The sequence below is a fragment of the Notamacropus eugenii genome, chromosome 3 (genome assembly GCF_028372415.1).
Source record: "Notamacropus eugenii isolate mMacEug1 chromosome 3, mMacEug1.pri_v2, whole genome shotgun sequence".
NCBI classification, from domain to species: Eukaryota; Metazoa; Chordata; class Mammalia; order Diprotodontia; family Macropodidae; genus Notamacropus; species Notamacropus eugenii.
In genome coordinates, this window is record NC_092874.1 from 311,765,707 (window position 1) to 311,780,675 (window position 14,969).

Here is a 14,969-nt window from a genome sequence, read left to right on the forward strand (position 1 = left end):
TTTTCTTCAGTGAGCTTTTGAACCTCCTTTTCCATTTGGCTAATTCTGTTTTTTAAAGCATTCTTCTCCTCATTGGCTTTTTGAACCTCTTTTGCCAATTGAGTTAGCCTCTTTTTCAAGGTGTTATTTTCTTCAGCATGTTTTTGGGTCTCCTTTAGCAAGGTGTTGACCTGCTTTTCATGCTTTTCTTGCATCTCTCTCATTTCTCTTCCCAGTTTTTCTCCACCTCTCTAACTTGATTTTCAAAATCCTCTTTGAGCTCTTCCATGGTCTGAGCCCATGGTATATTTATTTTGGGTGTGTGGGATACAGAAGCCTTGACTTCTGTGTCTTTCCCTGATGGTAAGCATTGTTCTTCCTCATCAGAAAGGAAGGGAGGAGATATCTGTTCACCAAGAAAGTAACCTTCTATGGTCTTATTTTTTTTTTCCCTTTTCTGGGCATTTTCCCAGCTAGTGACTTGACTTCTGAGCTTCCTCTCCACCCCCACTTTGCCTCCAGATCTGCCCAGCCAGTGCTTGGGGTCTGAGATTCAAATGTTGCTTCCCAGTCTCAGGGCTTTCAGTGGGGGCGGGGCTGCTATTCAGTGTGAGATTAAATTCAGGTGCTCAGGTGGGGGCAGGGCAGCCTCATGGGGCTCAGTTCCCTTGGGGGTTTATGTGGAGACCCTCAACAATGGATCCGAGCTCCTGCCTGCCTTGGGAGCCCTTGTCTGCTGCTGCCTCCCGAGAGGGCCCGAGCCATGGAGACACCCTGCTCCCCTCCCAGCAAGCCAAAAAGACTCTCTCACTCACACCCACAGCCTGTGGGTGGAGGGACCTGCGTGGGGCATGATGGACCTTTGGTGTCTGTTTTCAGGGCTCTCTGGAACAGAAATATCCTCCACTCCATTGTTCTGTGACTTCTGCTGCTCCAGAATTTGTTGGGAGTTCTTCTTTACAGATATTTTGTGGGCTGTGGGTTCGGAGCTAGCACACCTGTATCTTTCTAGTCCGCCATCTTTGCTCCTCCCCCCTCCAATTTTTATAAAGGTAAACTATGCAACCCATATCCCAGTTTCTTTTCACTTCAAAACCATCTGGCCTTTAAGAGACTTCCAGGTTGTAAAATGTAGTCATTCTTAAACCAACCAGTCCTAGCCATTTCCTTCATCAGATAGATGCATGGATTTTTAGCTCACTTCTCCCCAGCAGGGACAGAACAATTTTAGCATATTATATAATTAGTGGTAGAAGAGACTTTAGAAGTCACCTATCCAACCCCCTTGTTTTAACAGATGACTTCATTTTAGCTATAAAATAAAGAGGACTAGATTAGATGATGTCTAAAGACCCTTCCAACTCATTCTATGCATTCATAAGCAGGAAACTTGAAGATTTAAATTTAGGTGCTTCCCCAAAACTAGTATCTTCAATTCAGATTTGAGGGCCCTTTAGAAAGATATCTTTCCATCACTTTCTACCCAAATTCCTCCCTGATTATATCCTCAATAGGCCCCCACAGCATCAGATAAGTTCTTCCTGTTTTGTCCCTAAAATTCTGAAGGGACTGCTTAGGCGCTAGCCACCCATGTGCCATGTGCCCGTAAACCTCTTTTCTGAAAATGGTTTTTGTTAGGTATGGAGAGAAAGGTACTGAAGACTTGTTCTTTGCAGTGTGAAAGGAGACACTTTAAGTCTATGCATGCATCATACATGTATAAATATGAGCTGTTCCTCTGTTTTAGGAAAATGAGGACAGTGTGGGATTTATGGGAGTATATCTGTGGAGAAGGTACGCTATGAGTTGGGGAAAACATCTTTTCTTCAGAAAAAGCAAGTTTAGAAATCAAAGAAACAGGTACAGGGTTGTGTAAATATGAACCCACAGACTGACAAAACTGTACTTATTTGCATCTTGAAGGAAGTATCCACTGTCTTTGAGATTTCCTGCTTCACTAGGATATTCTAATAAGACTAACCTTGGAGAACTACATTATCCTAATGGAACAAATCTGACTTTTGGCAACTCCTGAGACCTGAGGTTAGTACATTCTCCTCAAAATCATCATCCATCCTGTTCCTGTTACTCAACCTCCCAAATAAGGAAATTGGCTGAGCAGTCTCACCTGACAGACTTATTTTTCAACCCTTAATGGCACTTAGGCTGTATAAAATTCTCTATATATGTGTTTATCTCCTTTTGTTTGTCGAATTGCCATCCACCTAGCAATTGCCCATTAGCTGATGTGAATTAAACTTTTTCTCTTCTGTCCTTGCCTCTTGATTGATTGACTCTCCAGTCAACTGGATCTAGGTGGGAGGAATTACTTTCAGGGAGAGTCTTAGGACCTTCACACTGAGGAATTCCTCAACATTTCCATTTGTAGATGACAAGGACATACTCATCAGCCACCACTCTAGTTTAGGTCCTTATCAGCTAATGATTCTTGCCGCCTCATTCTTCTTTCTGATTCTTTTCTCTTTCTCCAGTTCTTACTCCATTCAGTTACCAAAGCGATATTGCTAAAGCAGAGCTCCCACAATGCTTTGTGTCTTTGATGCTCAGTAAATTCCAGTGGCTCATGAGTACTTCTAGGATGAAATACAAACTGTTTGGCATTCAAATCTTGTCACAACATAGCTCCAGCTTCACATACGTGTGCAGTTGTGAGGATCAAATGGGATAATATTCCTAAAGTGTTTAGTATAGGACCTGGAACATAGTAGAATACTTAGTAAGTGCTTCTTTCTTTCCTCCCTCCCTCCCTTCTTTCCTTCCATCTTTCCAGGGATGTACTCTTATGATCTGAACTGTTCTTCCTGCCATCACAGATACAGACACACAGACATAGACAGACAGATGCACACACACACATACACTCAGTGTCTTTGTACAAGCCAGCAATGCCTTCCCTTTTCACTTTTGCCACTTAGAATCCCTAACTTCCTTCAAAGCTCAGTTCAATCACTTTCATTTTCCTACATAAGCCTTTTCTGTTCCTCTCAGTTGCTACTGTCTCGTCCCCTCCTCTCCCAAACACACACATATATGTGTAGATAGATAGATAGACAGATTGATAGATCAATAGGTAGATAGATAGATAGATAGACAGATTGATAGATCAATAGGTAGATAGATAGATAGATAGATAGATAGATAGATAGATAGATAGATAGATAGATAGATAGATAGATAGATAGATAAAGACGAGAGATAGTGGAGTGGTGAATAGAACGTGAACCCAGGAAAATCAGGATGACCTGCTCTCAGACGCACTGGCTATTAAAGTTTAGAATTGCCCGAAGACTTTGGAATAGCCTATATATAATGTGTGTGTGTGTGTTTGTGTGTGTGTGTGTGTGTGTGTGTGTGTGTGTGTGTATAGATAGATAATAATAGCTAGCATTTAAATGTTCTTTTTCTGAATAGAAACTGCAACCTCAGCTTATAATTAGTTATATAAATTGTCTACCTTGACCTCTCTTATTCTCTGAAATCTCAGTTTTGGACCAACTTTTTCTCAGTGTGGGCAGACATACTAGAAGTGTGGAAGGCACAGCCAGAACTAAAGAGAACCCAAATAGTAAGAATACTTACTATGCGAATTAAAAAAATAATTTTATAGTTTTGATAGAATTCTGTAGGGAGAGAAGGGAGAGTGAGTGATAGGGAGAGGGGTACTATGTTTCTCAGCACCTGCCTACCTTCTCCAAATCCCCGTCTACTCCCCACTCTCCCAGAGAAAAAGTCCCCAGGATTCATTTTGGTCAGTCTGAGCCAAGCATGGCCTTCTCTGGCCCTCTCCATGTTAAACTACCAGCTGGGATACTGTCCAAATAATATGGAAAGAATCCAAGTAAAACATCACCTAAAATATTTGGGAGGTCTACTTTTGGCATGAAGCTGGCCTTTAATTTTTACAGTTTGTCACGCTAAAGTTATCATGGCACTGTTAATAGAGAGCTGGCCTCAAAGCCAAGAAGTCCTGGGTTCAGGTCCTGTCTCTGACCCATCCTAACTATGTGATTCTAGGCAAATTACTTACCTCAGAAAACTTGAAAAGACTATAAACTGCAGAGAAGGTTCCATCCTGCATAAGTAGAGTGAATTTCTCTACCTGGGAGTTCCCCAGTAGGCCTAGTCATTGTAACAATGAGAGAAAACAAAGGTCACTGTCAGCACTGGCCCATTTGAAAAAAATCCCTTATAGAGATGGGTCCCATTTAACAGACTCTCTTTCCATATTCCCTTCCCAGTAAACAAAAATCCTTGCCAGACTGAAGACATTCTGTTTAAAATATTTAATTAATACCTTAACAAGAATCTGTTGTTTATTAAATCCTCTTTGGGAATGATGTCTTGGGGGCAATGCTTTGTTTCAAACAGCTATATGTGTTACAGATAAACAAAAATACTAGGAGTGCCTTTTTTATTGAAGCTCTCTGAGGCTCCTCTCTCTCTCTATTTGCTCTTCTGTAGCAAAGTTCGTCATCCTCAGGCTGGTAAATTCAGGGATAATCCAAGTACAACATACAAACAGTGGAAATCTATCCACTCATTTGAAAGACTCCAGGAAAGCCACAATAAAGGTCTCATAATTAGCTGATGGGATTAAACACTGGATAAGTACTTCCTTTTCTTTATTCTTTCATTTTAGAGGAGCTCACACAGGAAGATTACTTTAAAAGCAAACAAGAGCAAAGAACCACCCCAGGCATCTCCTATGCCTGGACGATAAAATAGCGGACATATCTAGCATTTGATAGCTAGCATAGTTGAAGGGATTGAAAAAAAAATCTTTTTTTTTTTTTCACAACAACCCAGTGAAGTAGGTGATACAAGCTTTATTTTCCCCCCATTTTGCAGATGAAGAAACTGAGGTTCAAGGAAGTAAAATAATTTGCCCAGAGGTATCATTTTGAGGGAAGATTTGGAGTTAGAGCTTGACCTTTTCTTTGGTGACCTTGCACAAATCACCTCCACTTTGCTTTTCTTCATCTGTAAAAGAAGTGGGCTGGATTATATCCCTCATTAGAATATAAAGTTCTTGAGGGGTGGGACCTTTTGGGGGGGAGGGAAGCTTTTTATTCATATCCCCAGCACTTAGAACAATGCTTAGCATTCAGTAAGATTTAAAATAAAGCAAAAAAAAAATAAATTGAGTCCATGCTGACTAATTGGACTGATCTCTAAAGCCTCCTCCAACTCCAAATGCAGGATCCTTTGATCCTACTTAGTAACAGCCTTATTTATTTATTTAGTTTTATTTATTTGGTTCTTAATTCTATTTTATTTTCAGTTCCAAATCCTCTCCTTCCTCCCTACCCCATCCATTGAGAAGGCAAGAAAAATAAAACCATTACAAATATGTATAGATGTGCAAAACAGATTTCTGAATTAGCCATGTTTCAAAGGCAAACAAAAGCAAGAAAGAGAAGAAAATATACTTGAGTCTTCCCTTCGAGTCAATCAGTTCTCTTTACAGAAATGTGTGGTAGGTCACTGTGTTGATCAGTCATTGTTTTCCAGAGTTGATTCTCTTTACTGCTGTTGTTTGTAATTTGTATCCCAATTTGCTGTTACTGTGTATATCATTCTCTGGGTTCTGCTCACTTCACTTTGTATCAGTTCATAGAAATCTTCCCAGGTTTTTCTGAAACCATCGCCTTCATCATTTGTTATAGCAAAATAGTATCCCATCACATGTTCCAGAGTTGAAATTCAAATCCACATCTCTGCATTCCAAATCCAAAACTGTATTTTGCTGCCTGCAGCTGTGAGGCTCATAACGGATAAATCAAAAGAATGTATTAGTAAAGTGCCAGGCTAGATACATGTTGGTTTAAAGATTCAAAACAAAACAAAGCTACAGTCTTTGCCTTCAAGTAGTTTACATTCTATAGAGGGAGACAACATGTGATAAATACAGGATTTTCTAAAAATCTTAGTATAATTTTAAGCTGGTCACTAATGAATTAATTTGTACTTTATGGGTTTCTGTGAAGGGAACTAGCAAGTATCTGTTATGTTCAAACGGACCCATGTCTATGTTTTCTTTAATTAGTCATTTCTAATTAAAGCAATGGGTTCTAATCTTAGTTCTAGCTTAGACACATCATGTAACTTGTTTGAGCCTCAAATTGTTCATCTAATAAAAAATTATTGGTTGATTGATCCATAATATGAAGATAGTCAGTTCTGCTCTGCCCATGTCTCTAGGTTGTTGTGAGTATGTAATGAAATAATCTATGTGAAAGCACTTTGGATCCATGATTTTATCAGTGTGAGTCCTCCCTCCATCTACTAATGTAAACTGCCACCCTATCCAAGCCTTAATAGAAAGCTTTGGTTGCCTTGGTAGAAAATATTCATTCCTTCATGGGCAATGATCTGGTGATTTGTCTTTCTACACTTAACTAGTCTTATCCCCTAGTAAGTGGCATGTGGTCTAGTATTTCCATACTCTGAATCTTTCCCATTTGAGGATAAAATATTGCATTTGGAATCAAAAGACTGGAGTACAAACCCTGGTTCTGCTATTTGCTGTCTGTGTATTCACAAGCAAATTGTCAAAACCTTTCTGGGCCTTAGTTTCCTCATCTGTAAAATGAAGAACCAAAACAGATAATTTCCATTGTAGCTCCTGACTCATTTGAATCTAATCTTTCTTGTTCTGAGACTGACTTTGTCTATTAGGAAGATGAGGGATGGAGGACACAGTAGGAAAATGGACCATTAATCATCAAGGGTTAGGGAGAGATAGGCAAAATCTAAAGATGGGAAAGTTTTTTTTTTCCCAGGCATGTCCATCTTCCCTTTCATTTACCTACTCTTTCTAGGTGTAATATAGACCCTGGAGTATGGTATTTGAACTAGGCCTTGAAGGGAGTTAAAATTTACATAATGGGGATATGGGACCATTATGATAAAATAAAATAAGATATAATATAAATTATATAATACAAGACCATATATTAAGAATATATTAATAGTTAATATACCATAACTTAATAATATATTATTAATATAAAATCAATAATAATATACTACACTATCATATAGTACAATATAATAATATATAATATAATGATATATTATTATAGATGTTATTTATATTTTCAAAAAAGGCTCTAAAAGATCAGTAATGCCTGAATACAAAAGTTTCTAATGTAGAATTTTAGATACTTCAATAAGGAGAAAGGGAAATATTCTAGGCATGGGAATATTTCTGGCATTCTTTAAGTCACACAGTATATATAGATCTTACACTTTAATTTTTTTATTGAGAACTTAAAACACCAAACAACATGAACATACACACACACATATACATACATAAATGGAAAGAGAATTATACTCAAAATCATGGATAATTTTAAAAACTACATTAAATTTAGTATGGTAGTAACAAAACTATATTTTTGTCTGTGTCCCCTTCTGTGCTTTTACTCTCAGTGTATTTTTTCTTTTTAACATTCATTTTTTAAAAAAAATTTGAGTTTCAAATTATCTCTCTCCTTCCCATCTCTTCCTCCCTCATTAAGAAGGTAAACAAGATGATATCAATTATATATGAGATATAATGAAAGACATTTCCATATTAGCTCTGTTGGGGGAAAAAAGCAAGAAAAATTAAAAAAGAGAAAAAAGTATGCTTTAATCTGTACTAGAGTCCATCAGTTCTCTCTCTAGAGGTGGATAGCAATTTTCATGATGGGTGAATTGTCTATGGATCACTGTCTTGATCAGAGTAGCCAAGTCATTCACAGCTGGTTATCATTACAGTATTATCATTACTGTGTACAATGTTTTCCTGGTTCTGCTCACTTTACTTTGCATTAGTTCATGTAAGTCTTTCAAGGTTTTTCTGAAACCATGCTGCTCATCATTGCTTATAGCACAATAGTGTTTCATCAGAAGCATATACCACAGCTTGTTTAGCCATTTTCCCAACTGATGGGCATCCCATTAGTATTCCATTCTTTGTCATCATAAAAAAAAAGTTGCTATAAAATTTTTTGTACAAATAAATTCTCTTCCATTTTCTCAGTCTATTTTTAATCTTTCATTGATGCTCCTTTTTCTTTTCTTTTCTTTTCTTTTCACATCAATATCACTACTCATTAATTACTCCCCTACCCCAATAGAAGTCCTTCCTTGGAAGCTGGATTTATTAGTCAAATACAAGAAATCAACACAGTTGTTCACTAACTTGAGCACCAAGATTTCTCAACAAAATTTTGTTTTCTTTTTGAGGATTTTAGCAATGAACTGAGGCATCATTGTTGACTTTTATTGAAGCTTTCTGCCACAGTTTATAAACTACACTTTATACAGTCATTCCACAATGGGTGGGAACGCATTTTATTTCTAGTTCTTTGCTAACACAAAAAGTGCTGCTGTAAATATTTTTGTACATGTGAGATCTTTCTCTCTCTTTAGAGTATATGTCCACAAACAGTGTGGCTGAGCTAAAAGGAATGCATAGTTTAGTGGCCTCTAGGGTATAGTTCCAAATAGTTTTACATAACATCAGATCAATTCACAATTCTATTGAAGAGCATTAGTGGCCTGTCCTTCCAAAGAACTTCTAAAACTTGCCATTTTCCTCTTGTGTTTTTTCCCCCAATCTTGTGGATATGAGATGGAATCCCACACTGTATTTAATGTGCATTGATATTAGTGATTTGGAATACTATTTTTATTTTTTTCCCATGTGACTAACAAAAGCTCATAATTCTTCACATTCTTAGACCATTTTATTTATTGGGAATAGGTCTTTTAAGTGCATTTATTTCTTATATATTTTGAATATCAATCTTTTATCAGAAATTTGCTGTTGAGGTTATTTTTTCCACAGCTAATGTCTCCTTTCTAATACAAATTATATTTGTTTTTCTTATGCAAAACTTTTTCACTTGGATGTAATGAAAATTATCTATTGTATTTTGTGATCTGTTTATTTTTATGATCATCTATATCTTGTATTATTAGTTAAAATTTTCTCTCTAGCCTTAACTGTAGCTTTCTTCCTCTCTCTTAATTTTTTATGATTTGATTTTTTTATATTTAGGTCATGTATCCATTTGGAGCTTATTCTAGTATATAATGTGAGATGTTGGTCTAAACCTATTTCTCTCAGATTTATTTCAAGTTTTCCCACAGTTTATGTCAAAGCCTAAGAGTTGGTGTCTTGGGTTTATCCAACAAAATGCTTTTATGTTTGATTGCCTCATGGTCTTGTGTGCCTAATTGGATACATTATTTTTTAACTAGCTGTAAATGGTTTTGATGCTATTGATTCATAGGCAGGTGTGTTTATCATCCCCATTTTCCAGATGAGGAAGCTGAGGCCAAGAGGTTATGTAACTTGCCCAGTGTCATACAACTTTTAAGTATATGAGGTAGAATTCAGTATATGAAACTTATGCCAAGCTACCTCTGTTAATGAACTCTCAACCAGTTAAGTAATTAACCTCTGGTAAGCAGCTGCTGCCTTGGGATATTTGAAGGGTTTTACTCCATCAAATGCCACCTCCTCCATGAAGCCATTACTGATTCTACCAGCTGATAGTACCTCCCCCAATTAACCTCTGTTGATTATGTATATATTTATATATTTACTTGGCATACTTTCTTATGTGGACAATACTGTCTCTCACAGACTTGAGGGCTGGGGTGGATTCATTTTTGTCTTTGTAGTCTCAGCACTTTGCATAGCACCTGCACACCAAAGCACTTGAGGATCGATTGATTTGTATATCCAGTGTTTAATGGAGCTTCTAAGGTTTTCAGAAACATTCTTCCACAAATCTCTTTTGGGAAATCAGCAGTCTTGAAGCGGAGAGCGGAGCAGGAGGGACCACCGCTCTGCAGCTCCAGAGTCCCAGGTATATCTGCTGCCAATGAGAGTGGAGGAGGTTGCGTAGGTCGAGCGATTAGCAGAACCTGCTCCCCATGGGGACTAAAATGATTTTTCCCCGAGTTCTTTTCCCTCATCCTATGAAAAAAAAAAAGCTTCGCTGAACTGCAGGTGGTGGAGTAATGACAGAGAAGGAACCAGGAGATTCATTTGAGCTGCTAATGAGCGGAGCTTTGTGAAGCAGTAACATAAAGCACACATGCCTCTGCAGCCCCAGTAGCCAGAGGCAGCCGGCTTGTCAGCTTCAGAACATCCAGCCAAGGCCCAGCCGGGAACTGAGGGGGAGGGCCAGGAATCCGGGCGAGACTTTGATACATTGGAAGTAACTGACAAGAAACCGTAATGTAGGAAATCGCAACAGCTGGGAGCACCTCCGAAGCAGCAGATGCGCATGTGGGCAAGGCTGGACAGTTTTAATCACATTTAGCATGCTTGTCATAAAATTGGGCTCATCAGAGTATGAATTCGTATTTTATGGCATTGTTTGTCAGAGCCCGTCCTCACCCAGCATAATACCCTGAGCGACGGCTAGAAAGGCAAATAATCTTTCTGATATTTCAGCAGTAAACAGCTCTTCCAGGGTTGTGGTTGTGCCGGGACTGGGTAGTCTGAAAAGGCAATCTTAACTAAGCTTTGGTCTGCGGGCAGAAACCAGGGAGTGTTTTCTACATAAAATGATGCATGGGCAGGGACGAACAAATAGAAGAATTCTCCACCATGGCACTTTGTAACAGGTTGGAACCAGGAGGGCGCGGGTGAGTGGCGGGGGAGGGCAGTGGGAAGAGAGGTGCTGAATTTCTAGCTCTGCTCGTCCTTGTCTGTGTGACCTCCAGGAAATCACTTGGCCTCTCTGGCTTTTGGTGTTTCTTACCTGTTAAAGGTGAAGTTTAACCGAGATAATGTCTTAAGTTCCTTTTGGGGGCAAATCCTGTAAACTCGAAATAAGGAAAGCAACCTGTGGACTAGGTCAGTGTTGGGTTTTTTAATAGTGAATTTGGTGCTTATAAGGAAAGGTGGTGGATGTACGTACAGCTGTGCAAAATGATATCCTCCCTTTAGCCACACTCTGAGTTGGGGGAGGCAAGTTTGCCGGCAGCCCTGTGTCAATCGTTCTCAGCTATGCCTTCTCTGGCCCAACCCTAAGTATAAGATTTTATGTCTTGCATGGTTTTTGTCAGAAAACCAAACCAGTTAGTAAAGATCTACCTGCATAACATGACACTAGCCTGGACAAGGCACAAAACCCAGGGTCCACTATATCTATGCTGCCCTCAAGGAGTTTGCAATCAAATTACCAAACGGAAAGCTAAGCGACAGTCATATCCTATGGATATATGAAAGATGCTGAAAATTTTAGAAACTTGCAGACTATTGAGTCAACCACTGTGCTAGGATCCAAGACACTTAGGATGTCAGCATTGGGAGGGACCTTAGAGATCATCTAGTTCAATTCCTAATTTTACAGAGAAAACTAAACCCCAGATGGATCAAGTGCTTGTTCAAGGCTATACAGCTAGTTAGGGCTGAGTAAGGGCTGAACTGAGGTCTAGTCCAGTACATCCCAGGACTTTATGCCTCGAATAAATGTAATTAGAAATATAGTGAAGGATCGTATATTTAAAGATGAGAGGAATCTTAGAGGTCATCTAGGCTAAATCTAAGATTATGCTGGCAAATATGTAACAATTGGCTTAAAAAAACCAAAACCCAAACTTACACTCAATGCACTTTTAAAAAATTTAAATATATTTAGTGTTTTGTTTTCTTCAATTATATCTAAAAATAATTTTTAACATTCACTTTTAAAATTCTGAGTTCGAAATTCTCTTCTTTCCTCCCTCCTCACCCTCCTCGTTGTGAAGGCAAGCAATTTGGTATAGGATATGCATGTGCAGTCATGCTAAACACATTTCCATATTAGTCATATTGTAAAAGAAAACAGACTAAAAAGAAAACCTGTAAAGAAAAATAAAGAATTTTTTTTCCCCAAAAGTATGTTTCATACTGTATTTAGACACTATCAGTTCTTTGCCTGGGGATGGATGACATTTTTCATCATAAATCCTTGAGAGTTATCTTAGACTGTTGTGTTGCTGAGAATAATGAAATCATTCACAGCTGATCATCTTGCAACATTACTGCTACTGTGTACAATGTTCTCTTGGTTTTACTCCTTAACTTTGCATCAGCTCACGTAAGTCTTTCCAGGTTTTTCTAAGAGCAATCTGCTTATTGTTTCTTATAGCACAGTAGTATTCTATCACTTGTTTAGCCATTCCCCAATTGTTGGGCATCCCCTGAATTTCCAATACTTTGCCAACACAAAAGAGCTGCTATAAATGTTTTTGTACATATGGATCCTTTTTTCGTTTTGTTTTTTAATCACTTTTGGGATATTGGCCTCGTGGTGGTATTGCTAGGTCAAAGGGTATGCATGGTTTTATAACCTTTGGGCATAGTTCCAGATTACTCTACAGAATGGTTAAATCTGTCCACAACTCTTCTAACAGTGTATTAATGTCTCAGTTTTCCCACATCCCCTACAGCCTTTGTTATTTTCCTTTTCTGTCCTATTAGCTGATCTAACAGGTGTGAGGTAATACATCAGGATTTTTGATTGTATTTCCACAGTACTCAAATTGTTTCTTTATAGCTGCTTGCAGTATTTTCTCCTTGATCTGGGAACTCTGAAATTTGGTCACAATATTCCTAGGAGTTTCTCTGTTCGGGTTTCTTTCAGGAGGTGATTGGTGAATTCTTTCAGTATTTATTTTGCCCTCTGATTCTAGAACATCAAGGCAGTTTTCCTTGATAATTTCATGGAAGATAACGTCTAGGCTCTTTTTTTGATCATGGCTTTCAGGCAGTCCTATAATTTTTAAATTATTTCCCCTGGATCTATTTTCCAGGTCAGTTGTTTTTCCAATGAGATGTTTCACACTATCTTCTATTTTTTCAAATTTTTGGTTTTGTTTACTAAGTGCTTGGTTTAACTTAAAGACATTCATTTCCCTGAACTCAATTCTCTCTTTCAACGAATTATTTTGTTCAGTGAGCTTTTGAACCTTCTCCTCCATTTGGGTAATTCTGCTTTTTAAAACCTCCTTCTCCTCGTTGACTTTTTGGACCTCTTTTTCCAATTGAGTTAGCCTCTTTTTAAAGCTGTTATTTTCCTCAACATTTTTTTGGTTCTCTTTTAGTAAGCTGCTAACTTGCTTTTTAAGGTCTTCTATTGCCTGATCCCAGTTTAAGTTCCCTTTGGAGGCAGAGACCTTGACTTCCTCTGACAGTATGCCTTGTTCTTCCTCATCTGAAAGGATGGGGGGAGACACCTGTTCCCCAAGAAAGCAACCTTCTATGGTCTTATTTTTTTTCCCTTTTTTGGGCATTTTCCTAGTCAGTTACTTGACTTCTGAGTTTCCTCTCCACACCCACCTCACCTCCAGTTCTGCCAAGCCAGCACTTGGGGTGATTCAAATGAGCTTCTCCCAAGTCTCAGGGGTTTTAGGTGGGGGCAGGGCTGCTATTGAGTGTGAGATTAAGATCAGCTGCTCAGGAGGGGGCAGGGCCACCACACAAGGTTCAGTTCCCTCAGGGGGTTTACCATGAGACCTTCAACAATGGATGTGGGCTACTGCCTGCTTTGGGAGCCCCATCTGCTGCTGCCTCTACTGCTGCCACCTGAGGAGGCCTGAGTTATAGGGACACCCCATTCCCCCTCTCAGCCAGCCAAAAAGACCCTCTTCACTGACCTTTGGTGCCTGTGGGTTGAGGGATTTGTGCTGCTGCTGGAGATTCTATCCCTGAAGCCTGCTCGGATCTGCTCCTTTCGGTGCTGCATGGCCAAGGCAGGGCTGGGCTCTGCTCAGTGTCCGGTGCATGACAAACCTTTCCTATTGGTTTTTCAGGTCTCTCTGGGACAGAAATCTTCTCCACTCCGTTGTTCTGTGGCTTGTGCTGCTCTAGAATTTGTTGAGTTCTTCTTTACAGGTAATTTATGGGCTGTGGGGTAAGAGCTAAGCGTATGTGCATCTTTCTACCCTGCTGCCATCTTGGCTCCTCCCCTCATCAGAATTTTTAAATTTGTGTTTTTCCAATCAATAGTGATTTAGAGCATTTTTTTCACATCGCTATAGATAGCTTTGATCACTTCATCTTAAAACTGACTGTTCATATCTTTTGATCATTCATCAACTGGAGAATGGTCTTTACACAATATGCTTTTAAACTTAAATCTGAATTATTAATATTTTCTCCATTACCTTAAGTCTAGACAGTCAACAAAACAATAAATCAGGCTCTGATTTGTGGCATCTGTTGATTTTGAAGTAGAAATTCTCACAGTGAAAATTTAACATTTCACTCAGAGTTGGTTCAAGCTGATTTTGGTGCCCCCCCCCCCTTCTCTCTCTCCAGCTCCCAGTCTTGTTGCTTAGGGTACCAAGGCCCAAATACATTAAGTGAATTGTCTAAGGTCATATAGGTAGTATGTAACAGAGGTAGGATTTGAACCTAGGTCTTTGACTTGAAAGCTTGTGTTCTTTCCCCTGTACCATACCAGGAATGTGAGGCAGTGGGAATAATAATGCATTAGGAATCCAGAAGACTTGCATTTAAATCCCAGTGAGGGTGTTGGTGTATGATCTTAAAGATTTCTTTCCAATTTAAAAATTTTATGATCTTATGACTCATAAAGAGACAGATTTTAAAGTATCAGATATTAACCTGTCTACAGTGGCCTGAGGCTCAAACACTTGCCAGAAGTTAAAAAAGTAGCAGAGACAATATTTGAACTCACATCTTCCCGAGACCAGATCCAGCATTCACTTCACGATATTACATTGCCTCTCTTGAGAACCAAAAATTAACTAAAGATTCACTTTCCATATGAGCAAAGGGGAAAAGTGAATAAGAAGCTGCAGAAGGAGAAAGAATTGGATTGTTTTTGAGTGGTTTTAAATATGTATATTCTGTAATAATTCAGACATTGAAAACCCTTTATTTCATGAAGTGTGATAAGAAATCCATGTAGAAATAGAGAAGGTTTTGGAAAAAGCCTTGTTTA

General features: G+C 38.7%; 1 pseudogene; it reads right to left on the reverse strand.

Annotated features, from left to right (window-relative positions):
* Positions 1–10,062: 10,062 nt before the first annotated feature.
* Positions 10,063–14,969, reverse strand: part of LOC140532120 (crooked neck-like protein 1) — a 35,400-nt pseudogene continuing 30,493 nt past the window's right edge.